Source organism: Macaca fascicularis, chromosome 8 (genome assembly GCF_037993035.2).
Source record: "Macaca fascicularis isolate 582-1 chromosome 8, T2T-MFA8v1.1".
In the NCBI taxonomy this organism is placed as follows: Eukaryota; Metazoa; Chordata; class Mammalia; order Primates; family Cercopithecidae; genus Macaca; species Macaca fascicularis.
Window position 1 is genome coordinate 12,992,524 of NC_088382.1, and position 17,503 is coordinate 13,010,026.

The 17,503-nt window shown below is 48.4% G+C and overlaps 1 pseudogene; it reads right to left on the bottom strand.

The window, feature by feature from the left end:
* Nucleotides 1-2,080: 2,080 nt before the first annotated feature.
* On the bottom strand, nucleotides 2,081-3,084 carry LOC141407486 (uncharacterized; annotated as a pseudogene).
* Nucleotides 3,085-17,503: the final 14,419 nt, after the last annotated feature.

Here is a 17,503-nt window from a genome sequence, read left to right on the forward strand (position 1 = left end):
TTCTCCTGATCCCTGAGTACATCCCAGAACACGGTGGGGCCCTAACAGGGGAGAGGTAGGGAAGCATGTGTTGTTCATCCGGGGACCTCGTTAGGCAAATCAGATTAGGGGCCAGGCTTTCAGTGGTGGGTGGGAGCGTGGGAGTGATGAGTGTGCAGGTGTGTGTGGGAAGAGCGATGGGGATGGGGTCAGCCCCAGCCACCATGAAAACCCTAACTGTGCATCCACCCATCCCAGCAGCCTCCCTGGGTGAGTGCCTTCAGGGTGCAGGTCCTGTTTTGCACATGGAAGTGAATCAGAGTGGGACACTGCCTGGCCTTAGAGAGGTCACACTTCTTCTCCTTCTTCTTCTTCTTTTTTTTTTTTTTAATTTGCGACAGATTCTCACTCTGTTGCCCAGGCTGAAGTGCAGTGGTGTGATTGGCTCACTGCAACCTCTGCCTCCCAGGTTCGAGCAATTTTCCTGCCTCAGCCTCCTGGGTGGGGTAGCCGGGATGATAGGCACGCATTACCATGCCTGACTAATTGTTGTATTTTAGTTTCACCATATTGGCCAGGCTGGTCCCAGTCTCCTGGCCTCAAGCAATCTGCCCGCCTCAGCCTCCCAAAGTGCTGTGACTACAGGCGTGAGCCACCACACCGGGCAAGAGGTCACACTTCATGCCACGTGGGTGGCAGCCACTCAGACAGCACCCCTGCCGGCACTGGGAGTGAGGGGTGCTCAGTGTCCTAGGAAGGCAGAGGGCTGCATGAGAGGTTCGGGGAGGAAGGACTGGAGGAGGATTTGAGATTTTCACCTGAGCAGCTGGGTGGATGGAGGGGCTGTTCACAGAGAATCACAAGAATGTGGATGAGCAGGTTAGGGCACTAATAAAGCACTCTGTTTCGGCCTGTGGAAAATTTGAGATGCTTCCTTGTGTCCAGCTGGAGCTTTGGGAAAGGCCAGGGCTGGGCATCTGATGGGATGGATGTCTCTGGCAGGCAGCAGAGCATGTGGATGGTTTGTGAAGCCCGGAAGGGCATGAGATTTCCTGTGGCAGTGCCCACTGCAAATGGAAGGGCATTTGGCCTGAGTCCAGACATATACAAGTTGGGCAGAGAAGGGGGTGGGTCCCTGGGACCCACCGAGGAGCAGCTATGGGAGTACAGGGAAACCAAGGGTGTGGGGTCACATGAAGCAGGGAGCTCAAATAAGATGAGCAAAGACGTTTTATAGAGGATCAGGGCTGGGACAGTGGTTCATGCCTGTAATCCCAACACTTTGGGAGGCTGAGAGGAGAGGATAGCTTGAGGCCAGGAGTTTGAGACCAGCCTGGGCAACATAGGGAGACCCCATTTCTATAAATAAATACCATTGGTACTTGGCATTTCAGGCGGGGAACAGCAAACACATGAAAGCTCTGAGGCAGGAAAGGGAAGTGATTAGTGCTCGCTCCTGGTTCCTTTATCAGACCTTAAAGAGATGCAGAGACATTTCAGGTACTCCTTGGCCGAGCTCCTTCAGGGAAGGCCTAAGTTCGCTTCTACTTCCCATCTATTAATTTTTTTTTTTGTTTGGAGACAGAGTCTCACTCTGTCGCCCAGGCTGGAGCACATGCAGTGGCACCATCTCAGCTCACTGCAACCTCCACCTCCCAGGTTCAAACGATTCTCCTGCCTCAGCCTTCCCAGTAGCTGGAATCACAGGTACGCGCCACCACGATCGGCTAAGTTTTTGTATTTTTAGCAGAGATGGGGTTTCATCTTGTTGGCCAGGCTGGTTTCGAACTCCTGGCCTCAAGTGATCCACCTGCCTCGGCTCCACAAAGTGCTGGGATTGCAGGCGCGAGCCACCGCGCCTTGCCCTACTTCACTCCTAACGCCCACCATACGTGCTTCCAAATGTTTGCTGAATGACAAGGTGAACGAGTGAATGGGACTACGTGACTTCGGGCAGCAGGCAATCCTATTCCTTGGACCTCAGTTTCCCTTTTTGTAAAGCAAGCCTGTCTCTCTCTCTCTGCCCTAAAAGCCTGAGTTCTGGGCTTGAGATGAGCGCGTCCTGTAGAGCAGACTCCAGGTGGATGTTGAGCTGGGTCCTCTAGGAGGCCAGGATCTGGCGGGCTCTTGGGTCCCGTCCTCCCGCTGGACCCCGCACGCCCAGTCCCAGCGCCGCCCCGCCCAACCTCCCTTTGTTCCCCCAGGCCCCGCCCTCTCCGCGCAGCTCGCTCCCCCTTGGCCGGGGGGCGGGCCCTGGGCGCCTGGCTCCGCTGGGGGCGGGGCGGCGGGAGGCGGGCGGGGCCGTGTGCACCTGCACGGTGTGTTTCCCGGCCGCAGCCCCGCGCCAGCTGCAGCTCCTTGATCCAAGCCGGATCCTGAGCGGGGAACACGAGCTGAAGCGGCGGCGGCGGCCCCGCCCCGGGGCTCGGTTGTTGAGGCTGCCGCGGCTCTGTTGGCTGCTCAGCTGCGCTCCAGTCGGCCCAGGCGCCCAGGTGAGGAGGGAGCGCTGCGAGGCGGCGGCTTGAGGTGAGACGACGCCACGGGCGACGGGGTCTCCGGACCGGGCGGGGGTCTCTGCCCCGGGCGTGGCGGCTCCAAGCTGGGCTCCCCAGGGTCCGAAGTCGGGATCCGGGGTCCTTGCGGCTGGGCTTTGTCTCGGCCTTGGGCGGCACCGGGGGCTTAGAGCCTGCTGCGATACGGCGTGGGCCCGCGCAGGGGTCCTGGTCGCCCTGCGTGTGGGGGCCGGTCCCCACTGCTCCCCGGCTCCCCGCGTCTGCCGCGGAGGGGACTGCATGGACCCGGGCGCTGGCTTCTGCCCAGTCCCCCGCGGCGTGGCTGGTCCCCGCGTGCGGCAGAGGGGGCCCTGCGAGGACCCACTCGTGGGGCGGGGTCCGGGTCACGGCGAGTGGGAGACTCCGCCGCCCTCCCCGCCCTCCATCGCGCAAGACTGCTTCGCCAGACTCACCGAGGGGACTGCGCGGACCCTCGGACGAGGGAGTCCGTGACTCTGCGTGGGGGCTCTTTCCCGGCCCCGCATGACGGCTTCCTGAGTGTTTTGTCACCTATATAGGTGGCTGCGTGGACCCGCGCGCGTGGGTCCTGGCCGTCCTGCTAGTGGGGCTGTGCGGCGCCCCGTGGCTCGTCTGGGTCGACCCCGCCTGGGACGCGCGTGTAGTGGAGGTCCGTGCGCGGAGGGCGCGGTTGGTGGGGGCGCACTGCCCCCGCCCCATGGTTTATCCTCTCACTTGCCTGGCGGGAGGAAGCGAGAGGCGCGGAGTGTTTTTCAGCAACACTGTGTGGCAGATAATGTCCTCATTTTGCCGGTGATAAAATGAGACTGACGCATTGAATATCTTGCTCAAGGTCACATAATAAGCGGAATTCAAGCTCTGACTCCGAAGCCTGTGCTTTTAACCAGCATGCTGCATACACGGCCTCTTTATTTGTTAGGAGTTTTGGTGTCTCTAGGGCCTGACACCAAGTTGACCGTTGTGGCCTACAGCTGTTATAACGGAGCTTTTAGCGGCCCTGCTGAGAACAGAGCCAGCACTTCCGGATTGGCAGGGCAGGGGCTGTTCCTGCTGGGAGCTGCAGGTCACTCCCTGTAGCCCTTGGCTGATCTTGCTCCTCCACTCCCTCCCTCATTCAGTAGTTCCTGAGTGCCACCTCTGTGCGGAGGAGAAGGAGGCAGCCTTCCAGCCCAGGTGGGGCCTGCAGGTACACACAGGGAGACGCAGCTGCGCACTGAGCTGGCTGTAGGCTGGGACAGTGTGGCTCCAGAGGTGGCGATAGAATGCTCTGGGACTGCAGAGGGAACACATGCTTGTGAAAGGGAGGAAGGGGCAGGCACCGCAGAGGAGGTGCACTTGAGTTGGACTTTGAGGGAGGAGTTGGATTTCCACAGTGGAACCGAGCAGCTGAGGCTTTCTCAGCAGCTGAAGATTACAGCCAGCCAGCCTCAAATGTTCAGCTTTTCCTGAATTCCCTTTTTTAAGAGAGTGCAGTAAGTTTTCAACAGAGATAAAGCGGTCACCTCCATGTCATTAATGTTCTGCAAATCCTATGTGTAGTTTTTGATGCTTAGCAGATGGGGGCAGCCTGGGCCATAAGAGAAGAGCCTGTGTGTCCACTTGTTTGGACATCAGTCAGGTGTGGCACAGGGCAGTGATCACTGCCTTCCTCTGAGGAACTCAGTTGTACTTTTATGTGGAGAGGACAAAGAAAGCTGTTGTACAGGGGGCAGGAGACATTTCACCTGCAAAGCAAGGCACAAAATACATAGTCTGTGCCCTGCATGAGAAACCTAGCAGAACTGTGTGCTGATTCCCACCCCTGCCTCCCCTCCTGAGAGCGAACCGTCCATTGTACCATGGTGGAAGGCATTTCTGAAGCCTCTGCAATTGGAGTGATCTGTTACTTGACCATTAAGCCTTAGGGGCAGCAACCAGATGGTGTGGCTGAAACACAGGCCTTGGCCAGACATGGTTGGTCATGTTGGTTCTGCCACTGATTGTGAATTACAAAACCTTGGAGAAGTCGTTGTCTTTGTCTGTGCCTCTCATGTAAGATGGGGAACACTGTGGCCATTGCAGAAAAGCAGATAGGTGGAGCGAGTATGGAGTGCTTTGTGTGTGTGTGTCATAGGGTGAATGAAATGGCACTGATTGACATTATTGATAGTAATAACAGGTTTAATTCAGGAATAAAACTGGTAAAGTAGGCCAGGTGTGGTGACTCACACCTGTAATTCCAGCACTTTGGGAGGCCAAGGCAGGAGGATCATGAGGTCAGGAGTTTGAGACCAGCCTGGCCAATATGGTGAAACCCATCTTTACTAAAAATACAAAAATTAGCTGGGTGTGGTGGTAGTCCTGGGTGCGCCTGTCGTCCCAGTTACTTGAGAGGCTGAAGCAGGAGAATCGTTTGAACCCGGGAGGTGGAGGTTACAGTGAGCCGAGATGGTGTCACTGCACTCCAGCCTGGGCTAGAGAGTGAAACTCTGTCTCAAAAAAAAAAAAAAAAACACCTGGTAAAGTATTTTACCCAGCCTAGGTACATGTGGTAGAGCCGAATGAAAGCTTAGAAAAAGATGACTTGAGAACTAGCCCAGCAGAGGAATCAGGCGGGATGTGTTGTTACTGAGTAAGTGAAATTTGCACCTGCTTTCTCCCAGGCCTCGCTGAGTTGTGTACAACAGAGAGGTCAGGTGTTGGGGGCAGTGGACCGGTTGAAGAATGCATTGCTATTATGTGAGGAACACTGGGCTTTGAAAAAGCAGAGCTGGATCCACGTTCTTGCCTGGTAACTCTAACTATCATCTAGTTTGTAAAGGGGAATGCAGTTCACTGAAAACTTCTTATGACAGTGGGGAAAAGATTGGGGCGTCTGCATTGGTGTGTGTAATATAGGTCATATGAAAGAGCATTTAGGCTGGAGGGAGATTTTCATCTCTATAACTTTCACAGAACAATTCCATCATGATTTGAAGATTTTTGAGTCAAAACTACATTGTTCTGCTATGCGTTTTGGGGCAAATTTATACATACAATTTGCTTAAATATTTCAGATGATACAAGAATATATGTGTAGCATAAAAAGCTGAAATTTGCATTTCCCCTTCTCTAGAAGTAACCATTGTGTATAGTTAAGTCTGTATTCCACTATTTTGTGTATTATAAATACACTGTGAATATATGATTGTATATATACATATACGTTACAGAAACACATTTTTAGAGATGGAATATTGCTGTGTTGCCCATGCTAGTCTCAAACTCCTGGGCTCAAGTGATCCTCTCGCCTCAGCCTCCCAAAGTTTTGGAATTACAGGCGTGAGCCACCGTGCCTGGCCTGCATGAATGTATTTTACTAATTGCTAAGTTACTCTGTTCAATACTTGTCTATTGAAGTCCCCCATGTGCCAAGCATTGTTCTGAATACCTTATATGCACGAATTCACTTAATTTTTAGAGCAGCTCTATTATTGTGTCCCTTTTACAGTGAGGAAACGGAACCACAGAGAGGCTGGGGACGTTGCCTAACATTACACAGCCAGCGCTGTTGGAATTGAGGTTTGAACCCAGACAGCTGGCTTCAGATCTCTTAGCTGTTATCATAGATGGCACACCCAAACCTCAGGGCCGCCTCCCAAGCCTTGCCTGAGCTCTACCTGAGCTCTGCGAGAGCCGTGTATGTGAGGCTTCTTTCCTCTTTAAGAACACAAGTCTTGGAATTGTCCCAGACCCTGGTAGGTCCTCTTGAGGACCAAAAAACAGGGATTCTTCAAGCCTGCCCCAAGGCCGGATCTCTGATTTAGCTACTTGGAAGGTAGACGTGGAAGAGAGTAATTTTGCCAGAACAAAAAGTCAGGATGGCTGGGCTGACTCGGCCAGATGCGGTGGCTCATGCCTGTAATCCTAGTACTTTGGGAGGCCGAGGCAGGTGGATCACCTGAGGTCGGGAGTTCGAGAGCAGCCTGGCCAACAAGTAGAAACTCCGTCTCTATTAAAAATATAAAAATTAGCTGGGCGTGGTGGTGGGCACCTGTAATCTCAGGTACTTGGGAGGCTGAGGCAGGAGAATTGTTTGAACCTGGGAGGCAGAGGTGGCAGTGAGCTAAGATTGCACTATTGCACTCCAGCTTGGGTGACAGAGTGAGACTCCATCTCAAAAAAAAAAAAAAAAGGGAAGGGGAATGGCTGGGCTGACTCATCCTAGGGAAGAGACCCTACAGCAGCCGTAGGACCTTGGCCGCTTCGGTGGAAAAGAAGGAAGGAAAAGCTTCACCCAGGGTGGTGACCTGGACTGCAGAAACCACACTACACAGTCCACGTCCTGGAGCCTGGCCACCCCGTTTGCTTCTCTTCTCCTTGGGTAGAGGGTGTGGGGAGCTTTCTACCCTGGAGGCTGAGCATCGCAGCTTCTAACCAGCGTAGGCATTTGTCTGTCCCTGGGAATACAGACAGCATTCTCATAAGCAGCCCAAATCCTCCTGAACAGCTTTTTGTAGGGTGGGGCAGGGCAGGGCAGAGGGTCATTTTGACTCATAGGTACCTTTTCCACTTTCGCTGCTGATAACTGTGTTACAGATTAAAGTTTTGTTTTTGATACTGAAGAGGATTTAAGAGAGTGAGGTATTACGGCACATCTGAGTCTGCTAAAATAGAATCAAGGGGTAGTGTAGGAAAATGTCTTCTAAATTATGGATCATATATGGTGAACGTTAGAAGTCATGTGTAACTAAGTTGAAAAATCAAAACGTGGCTTGTATTTGGGCGACCCGGGTAAGTCTGGATGCCACTGCGCCTTGTGTGAACACAGGATGCTGAGGTGTAGGGATCAACAGGCTTTTTCTGGACATCTTGTGCTTCTCCCTTGGGGTAAAGTGGGGCGGCAGTAGGAGCACACAGCTGTTGGGCCCCTAATATTTGTCAGCTGTTTTACATGTGGGATTCCATTTAATGCAATCTTGGAGGTAAAATTATTTTATTGAAGATGAAGATAGAGGCTTAGACAAGTTAAGGAAATTGTTCAAGGTCACGTCATTTGTTTTTTTTTGTTGTTGTTGTTGTTCGTTTTTTTGTTTTGTTTTTTTTTTTTTTGTTTTTTTTTTTTTTTGAGACAGAGTTTTGCTCTTCTTGTCCAGGCTGGAGTGCAATGGTGTGATCTCGGCTCACCATAACCTCTGCTTCCCAGGTTCAAGTGATTCTCCCGCCTCAGCCTCCCGAGTAGCTGGGATGACAGGCATGCGCCACCACACCAGGCTGATTTCATATTTTTAGTAGGGATGGGGTTTTTCCATGTTGGTTAGGCTGGTCTTGAACTCCCAACCTTGGGTGATCTGCCCAACTTGGCCTCCCAAGGTGCTGGGATTACAGGTGTGAGCCACTATGCCTGGCCAAGGCCATGTAATTTAAGTGGAAAAATGAAGTACTTGATGAACTCAGAAGTTTGACTTCAAGGCCCTTGATCTTTCCATAACACATGGTTCCTTCCCTGGTTGGTGGGGAGTGACTGAGGAACTCAAGGAAGCTGTGTTTTGTGGAAAGAGGACCTGAGGGGTGTATGGTCTTTCCAGGCTTGGAATTGCCATGCTGGGCTTCTGAATTGTATAGCTTGGCCATATGGAGAGAAGCCCCTCATTTAAGACTTATTCTTTGGGGGAAATAAAGGAAGGCCACCCACATGAGACAGGCAGAGGCAACTTTCTCAGAGCTGCTGTGGCAAGGGAGTTGGCACCGTCACTTGCGTGTGGCAGAGACTGACATGGCAGTGAGTGGCGGATGAGGAGTGGGGAAGCTTCAGGATGGAAAAGAATGACTCCCAGTGGAGGCTGTTGTGGGGGCTGGAGGCGGCTGTGCAGAAGTGGGGTGTCCTATGTGATTGGTTAGGGGCGTATTTGGCTTTCTCTGAATTATCCTAACCGGAAATAGGGGCCAAAATTAGGGTGGCTGTCAGTTTTGAGTCAAGTCCTGCCCACGTGGGACAGAGTCGTGGTTTAGTTTCTGGGTTGTGGAGAGAGAGCAGTCTGGCTTCCGGTCTGATGTGCTAGCCTGGCTGGCCTCCTGGCTGTTTACTGTAGATAGGGGATTGTTTTCCTGGGTGGGTAGCTACAGGTTGTGGTCTGAGTTCTGTCTTTATACATATGATCAGGCATGGTCTGTTTGTATATTCAGTCCCTCATTTTTCTGGTCAGTAAAAATATCAAATGACAAATTGGATACATTGAGAACTTTTTAGATGTCTGCGTCCCCTGGAGGAAGTTTTCACGTTCACATTTAATCAGAATGAATATAAACAATTGGGCCGTTTATCTTGAAGATGTAAAATAGGAAATCTTCAACAATACTACCTCGGCGCCATTGCCTGTCTGTCCATCGTTAGGGAATGTGTTTTTATCCCCCGCCGGCTCATTGTCCACCAGTTTGTGGTTGATCCACTTCTCTATACGTCTTGTCTTGTGTGCATCTCATTGTTTGCTAGTGTTAGCTTTCCCCTTCATCAGTGTAGTTTATTTGTGTAGCCTCTGTTGGTAGGAAGTTATTTGTGGAATTTGTGAATGGAAGGAACCTTGGAGGTCTGCTAGGTCAGCCCAGTGATTTTCAAGATAAACGGAAATACAGGGAAATGTTCCAGCTTCTTTGGTGGCAAAACCAGGAATAGAAAGCAGTGTTCTTTGTGCCGCAATGTCACTGGAAGACAACTGAATGTGGGCCTAAATTGCAGATTAACTAACTTTCATGTATCTCTGCTTCTGACTCTTGTTATCAGACATTTTAAATTGACCTTAATGTATTAGCAGAAATATGAAAAGTCCTGACTTATTTACATATAAGGTACTTCTTCGCCTACTCATTTGGTTGTTTTTTTCAACAGGATTGAAAAGACATTGTTATAAACTGAATGTTTATGTCTCCCCCAGATTCTTGTACTGGAGCCCTAACTGCCAGTGTGATGGTATTAGGGGATAGGACCTTTGAGAGGTGATTAGGATTAGATGAGGTCATGAGCGTGGGCCCTGGTCTGACAGGATTAGTGCTCTTAGAAGAAGAGAAACCTGGCTGGGTGTGGTGGCTCACACCTGTAATCCCAGCAGTTTGGGAGGCCGAGGTGGGCAGATCAGGACATCACGAGATTGAGACCATCCTGAAACCATTTCTACTAAAAATACAAAAATTAGTTGGGTGTGGTGGCACGTGCCTGTAATCCCAGCTACTCGGGAGGCTGAGTCAGGAGAGTTGCTTGAACCAGGGAGTCAGAGGTTGCAGTGAGCTGAGATTGTGCCACTGCACTCCAGCCTGGTGACAGAGTGAGACTCTGTCTCAAAAAAAAAAAAAAAAAAAAAAAGAGAAAGCAGAGAGCTCCCACTGCCCTGGTGTGAGGAAACAAGAAGAAAGGTGGCTATCTGCAATCCAGGAAGAGGTCCCTGTCCCAGAACTGAGTTGGCTGACACCTTGATCTTGGAATTCCAGCCTCCAGAGCTGTGAGAAATAAACTAATGTTTAAACCACACAGTTTTTACATTTTTTTTTTTATGGTATTTGCCTATAGTATTTTTATGGTGTTGCCTATAGTATTATGGCCATCTGATTTGACTGATACAGAGATAGTTCCAGAATACTGTAGCCTGTATCTAAGTTGGTGATGCCATGAAAATAAATGTGGTAGTTTATTCCTTCATATAAAGATAGCACTGTGAGCCCAGGGCCTTTGCTCATGTCTTAGTTGAGTCTTGTCTTCTTATAATAGCTTCCTAATTTCTCTTTTCCCCCTCTAATTTATATTATATATCTGGATTAAATCATATATGGTATGATTTTATACTTTATGTATATACAAACTTTTAGTGATTTTATTTCGTTTTTTTTTTTTTTTTTATTTTTGAGACACGTCCTTGCTCTGTTGCTCAGGCTGGAATGTAGCAACAGAATCACAGCTCACGGTAACCCTAAATTCCTGGGCTCAAGTGATCCTCCCGCTTCAGCCTCCTGAGTAGCTGGGATTACAGGTGTGCTATCCTGCCTAGCTAATTTTTAAATTTTTTGTAAGGACAGAGTCTTGCTATGTTGTCCAGAGTGGTTTCAAACTCCTGGCCTCAAGCAGTCCTCTCACCTCAGCCTCTCAAAGCACTGGATTACAGGCATGAGTCTCCATACCCACCCCAGTGATTTTTTGTTGTTAAGATCAAGGACGGGTTCCCTGGCTTCGCATTCAAGGCTCATGATCTGGGCGTGATATGCAAGTTGGGTTTCAGTGTTTCCGTTCCCGCCATCAGCCTTGCATTCCAACTTGTTGCCTAAGCCCTGTTCTGAAGCCCAGCCTGAGAGCTGCATTTAGAATTTATACCTTCTCATTTCTTCATTTTCTTTGCCTATGTTCTTATCTCCATCTGGGACATCGTCTTCACCTGTGTTCTTATTTCCGTCTGGGACATCGTCTTTGCCTATGTTCTTATCTCCACCTGAGACATCATCTTCGCCTATGTTCTTATCTCCATCTGGGACATCATCTCCACACTTCTGCCTCTTTAAATCTTCTCCATCCTTCAAGACTTGAAATACTCACTTCCTTTACATGATCCCCGCTCTGATATCCAAGCTAGAATTAATCTTTCTTCCTTTGAACTCTGATAGTGATTAATGTTTTTCATCCTTTAATTATGCAGCAGTCCTGTGTGTTAGATATTATTATTTCCCCAGTTTTTCATAGTTACTCTGAAAATATTTACTGTAGTCATATATTTTGAATATGTAATATGAGCGACATTCAAAAGGTCCTGGAGAGTGAAAGGCAGTCCTACTCCCATCACTGCCCTGTGACCACTGTTGCCAGTTTTGTTTGTTTGTTTGCTTGTTTGTTTTTCCAAGATGGAGTCTTGCTCTGTCACCAGGCTGGCGGGATGTCAGCTCCCTGCAACCTCCACCTCCTGGGTTCAAGCGATTCTCCTGCCTCAACCTCCTGAGTAGCTGGGACTACAGGCGTGCGCCACCGTGCCCAGATTATTTTTGTATTTTTAGTAGAGACGGGGTTTCACCGTGTTGGCCAGGATGGTCTGGATATCTTGGCCTCTTGATCCACCTGCCTCAGCCTCTCAAGGTGCTGGGATTACATGTGTGAGTGACTGCACCCAGCCTATGTATCTTCTTTTTAAAACACAGATGTTGGCATAAGATAAACAGTGTTCTCCACCACTTCCCCACTGGTAAATATTTAGGTTATTCCCAACCGTTTGGATTAATCAATGCTGAGTTGTACATAATTCTTGCATATTTGCGTCAATATATTTATAGGGTGCATTGCTAGAAATGGAATTGTGGGGTCTAGGGTTCTGCGCATTTTAAATGTTGATGGGTGTTGCTCGATTCCCTTCTGTTAGGGCCATACCGTTATCTCACTGTCAATGTGTAAGGGCGCCTATTTCTATTTCCTTGCCAACAGTTTCTTCTGACATCACACACACACATAAAAATAGCCCTTTGTTCCAAAAACATGGACATTTTACCTTTCTACTTAAAGTGTGTGCACACTGACTGAAGCTCTGTGTTGCAGTGATATGTGCTGCTAGGATTGTGGCTCTGTTTTGAATTTGCTAGCCAGGCTATGGCTTTCCAGTCAGGTATTTTTTGTTTTGTTCATGTTGTTGCTGCCGTTGGGCCGGGCTAACCTGTGTGAATTTCCTTCTACTGCCCAGCTAGATTTCCTTTCCAGTGGACGGGCCTAGTGTCTCATCCGGCTGCCCTGTTTCCTGGTGATCTGGGCTGAGGGTCTAATCCGGCTACCTTGTTTCCTGGTGATCTGGGCTGAGTGGCTCCATGAGAAGTTGCACCCATCTTCTCCAGTAGTGCGTCTTTTCACAGCAAGCAAAACATTTTCACCACGTTTCTAGCGGGACAGGCACTAGCTCTTTTCTGGGCATCAGGAGACCTGGCTTTGTTCTGGTTCAAGCAACAGCTGGTGAGTTACCAAAGACAAGTCGCATCTGGCCCCTGGTCCTTTGCTTTATAAGTAGAATCACAGTCCGAGTGGGCATCACTGCCCTGGTCTCTATGCGGTGCTGAGTGTTGTGGGGATGATGGCTAAGTGTCCGGGTGCATTTCCACCACTAGGGGATTACAGACCAGCCAAAGACACAGGAGGAAAGCTAACAGCCCCGGGCAGGTACACAGAACCAGAGGAGTTTGAAAGGGTGGTTCCAAGCTCCTTGGTGTGATTGATGTGATCACAATAAATATTTTATCTCTAAGTCTTGGGCCATTGGACCAAGAGAAGAGAGAGCTGGTGTTGAGTTGTAGTGAGAGGTGCGTGGTTCATGAGCCTGCTGAGCCTGGCTGGGACTCAATTCCATTGAGTCCCATTCCATTTTACCTTCTGTTTCCACCTTTTTCGTGCTCCTGCTTGTTTCTCTAGAAAAAAATGCAATAAATTCCTTTCAAAAACTTTACAAAAGCCATAGATGCTTATTGAAAATAGTTCAAATGATTTGGAAGACAGAAAGATAGTGAGTGTTTTTCTCCTGTGTGTTTGGATGAATGTGTCTTTGGGGAGTCACTATTAACACTGGGTGTACTTCCTTCCAGATCTTTTCCAGTGTACCTACAAAGATACATGTACACATTGTAAAAAACAAAATAGTACCTGATAAACATTGAGTTCCCCTACTTCCACTCCGCAGTCTACATGGACATCCTTTCATGGTGATACGATGAGACCTGATGGACTCCTTTTGTTCGCTGGAGTGGCAGGTAATAATAGCTATAGATAACTCACCTTCAGTGGGCATTTACCATGTGACAGGGTCTGTGCTCCAGGCAGGCTACATGAAGTGGGTCTTAAAGCTTTTTACTACAATGCTATGGGTGAACACAGTAATTGTTAACATTTTGCAAATGATAGAATTGCAGTAGAGAGAAGCAAAGCTGCTTGCTCAAACCCATGGCACGATTCCTGAGAGACAGAGAGAGAACACTTTTAAAACAATTGTTGTTATAGTCAGGTGATTTATGATCATTCAAGAAATAGTGCATTCAGCGAATACATTTCAGGGTCTGGTACAGTCTGGGAGCTGGTCCTGGAAATGCACTGGGCTAGAGGTAAGGGAGCGGTCCATTGGCCCTGGAACCCTAGTGCAAGGAGGGAGGTCCCGGGGAGAGGGGGCATGGAGCGGAGGTCTCTGAACAAACCTTGCAACATCCATTTCGGCTGAGTCTGGTCCGAGGTCTGGGTCTTGACGTGTACACTTTTCAGAGATACTTGGTTTTGATTTTTATCATGGCTCACCTGAGCAGCCATGGTTTCAAACTGCCTGGAGATGTGGTCTGGCAGGCCAGTGCTCTGCCCATCCTTCCCGCTCCTGCAGGAGGGGAGTCATCCTGGACTAGAGGACTTCGCCTGTAATCAGCTATCTCATAATAAGTGGATTTGATGCTGGTTTCGCTAGGTCAGGAAATTTCCCATTTGGAAGGAAAACTGATAGTTGTTTTTGGGTTTTGCTGAGGAGCCACAGGGTTTTAGAGCAGGGACTGGAAGTTTGTTGAGACACATGTGAGTGCACTCAAACATCTTCCATGAAACGTGGAAATGAAGACAGTGTTCCAGAGAGGGTCCCTGGCTTTGGGATATAAATATTTCTGTAACAGAATGGCACTGGATGTCTGCTGTATTTTTTTCTCTGCTATTTTGGCAAGTTTTACCTGGGTGTGTGTCTCCTGTACAGAAGGTATGACATCCGTTTTTGCCACCAAGTGTTTACAGCGGTTGGTCCCTCCTATGTGGGTCACTTTTGTGCCGTGGTTTCTTTGGGGAAATTGTAGGTCTCCTACCCAAAGCACATTGCCCATTTCAAGGTGCTCCTGGTTTCTGAACATCTGTGGCAGTGCCTTCCCTGTAGGTGAAGCCAGCGGAGAAAGTACCCCTCCCCAGGAGGTGGGGACTGGTGATTGCCTGAGTGAGGAGGCTGGGGATGAGCCCTGGACTAGAACTTGTGACCGGCTGCTTTTCCTTCCCCTCCTCTCCCTCCTATTTTGCCACCACCCCCACTTTTTATAAATTAAGCAATTATTTTGGTTTCCTTTATTCACTATTCCTTGCTAATCGCATGCAGAGTGAGCCTGGGACAGTGGAAAGGAAAGTTGTATTTGGCTTCAGATGATCCTTCCAGCCCCGCATTGAGGGGCTTCCGCCAGGCGGCATTGTCAAGTGGCGTTGTGGAGGTTCTCCTTTCAGTCCTCAGCGTTAACCAGCAGAGGCAGGTGGTACTTATTCCTGGTTAATGTTGAGGAAGTTGAGCTCAAAGTGGCTAAGGGAACTTCCCAAAGTCACATAGGAAGTAGCAGAGTAGAACCAAACACAGATTGTCTCTGAATCAGGCAGGTCGTCCGATTCCAAAATGGACTCTTAATTTTTGGAGGTCAAAAAGCTGAACAGGGTCAGGAGATCGAGACCATCCTGGCTAACATGGTGAAACCCCGTCTCTACTAAAAAATAAAAAAAAAAAAAAAACTAGCCGGGCGAGGGGGCGGGCGCCTGCAGTCCCAGCTACTCAGGAGGCTGAGGCAGGAGAATGGCGTAAACCCGGGAGGCGGAGCTTGCAGTGAGCTGAGATCCCACCACTGCACTCCAGCCTGGGAGACAGAGCGAAACTCCGCCTCAAAAAAAAAAAAAAAAAAAAAAAAAGCTGAACAGACACAGATATTTCTCTCTCTTTCTTTCTTTCTTTCTTTCTCCTTCCTTCCTTCCTTCCTTCCTTCCTTCCTTCCTTCCTTCCTTCCTTTCTTTCTTTCTCTTCTTTCTCTTCTTTCTCTTCTTTCTTTCTTTTTTTCTTTTTTTCTTTTCTTTTCTTTTCTTTTCTTTTCTTTTCTTTTCTTTTCTTTTCTAGGGTTTTGCTATGCTGCCTAGGCCAGTCTAGGCTCAAGCTGTCCTCCTGCCTTAGCATTCTGAGTGCTGGGCTTACAGGTTTGTGTCACCACACCCAACAGAACAGACATTTCTTGAAGGAAGACATACAAATGGCCAAAAAATATGTGAAAAAAATGCTCAGTATCGCTTATAATCAGAGAAATGCAAATCAAAACCGCAGTGAGTCATCATCTCATCTGTTAGGATGGGTATTATCGAAAAGACAAAAAATAACAAGTGCTGGCGAGGATATGGAGAAAAGGGAGCTCTTACACATTGTAGGGGGGTGTAAACTAGAGCAGCTGGGCGAGGGGCGCACGCTGACATCCCAGCACTTTGGGAGGCCGAGGCGGGCAGATCACCTGATGTCAGGAGTTTGAAACCAGCCTGGCCAACATGGTGAACCCCGTCTCTACTAAAAACACAAAACTTAGCTGGGAGCGGTGGATCACACCTGTAATCCCAGCACTGTTGGGCAACTGAGGTGGGCGGGTCACTTGAGGCCAGGAGTTCAAGACCAGCCTGGCCAACGTGGTGAAACCCCATCTCTACTAAAAAATACAAAAATTTGCCAGGTGCAGTGGCGGTTGCCCGTAATCCCAGCTACTCGGGAGGCCAAGGCATGAGAACCACTGGAACCCGGGAAGCGGATGCTACAGTAAGCAAGCTAAGATTGCACCACTGTACTCCAGCCTGGGCAACAGTGAGACTCTGTCTCAAAGAGAAAAAAGAGTAAGAGTGAGTAAGCTAGGGCACCCACTATGGCAAAGAGTATGGAGGTTTCTCAGAAAACTGCAAATGAAATTACAGTGTGATCCAGCAGTCCCACAACAGTGCAGATACCCAAAGAAAAGGAAATCATTGTCGAAGGGGCATCTGCACCTCTGTGTTTCCTGCAGCACTGTTCACCATAGCCAAGATATGGAATCAGCCTCGGTGTCCAACAGCAGATGATGGATAGAGAAAATGTGGTCTTTATACACAGTGGAGTACTATTCAGCCATAACACAGGATGAAGTCCTGTTATTCTCAGCAACGTGGATGGAACTGGAAGATATTATGAAATAAGCCAGGGACAGAAAGTTACACAGCGCATGTTCTCTTATGTGGAAGGCAAAAGAGAGTGGATCTCATGAAAGTTGAAAGTAGACAGAGGATCCTAGAGGGTGAGAAGGGTGGGGGAAGAGGGAGATAGGGAGAAATTTGTTAAAGGATACAAAATTATAGCTGGATAGGAATAAGTTCTAGTGTTCTATAACATAGGATGACTATAGTTAACAAGAATATATAGTTTCAGGCTGGGCGCAGTGGCTCATGCCTGTAATCCTAGCACTTTGGGAGGCTGAGGTGGGTGGATCACCTGAGGTCAGGAGTTTGAGACCAGCCTGGCCAACGTGGTAAAACCCCATGTCTACTAAAAATACAAAAATTAGCCGGGCATAGTGGTGGGTGCCTGTAACCCCAGCTCAGGGAGGCCGAGGCAGGAGAATAGCTTGAACCTAGGAAGCAGATGTTGTAGTGAGCTGAGATCACACCACTGCACTCCAGCCTGGGCAACAGAGCAAGACTTTCTCTCAAAAGAAAAAATATATATATCTCTATATATAGAGAGATATATATATAGTTCCAGATAATTGGAGGAAGGGTATTGAACGTTACCAACACAAAGAAATGATAAATGTTTGAGATGGTGGATATGCTAATTACACTGATCACATACATTACATGTATTATAACATCACTATGTGTACTCTATACGTATGTACGGCACACAATTATGTGTCAATTAAAAAAGAAAAAGCTGAACTTAGATTGGAATGGCTATGAAGTAGCTAGCTTTTTCATATTTTTGATATAGACCCTAGGCATTTATTTTAAGTAAACTACCCTTGGCTTCAGAAAATGTTTAGTATTTGAATTTTAACCTTGCATTTTATAATACAGAGAAGTAAAACTGTAGGCTTGCTTTAGATACAGTCACAGGGGTTTGCTGTGATGACTTTTTTATGTAATAAGGGGGAAATATACCTCAATTAATAGGCATACATGCTCATTTTTCTCCCTCATACACATTTTTAGTTGTTGTCCAGGCATTGTGATACTTATGTAAACAGTATGCGATATCTTAGGT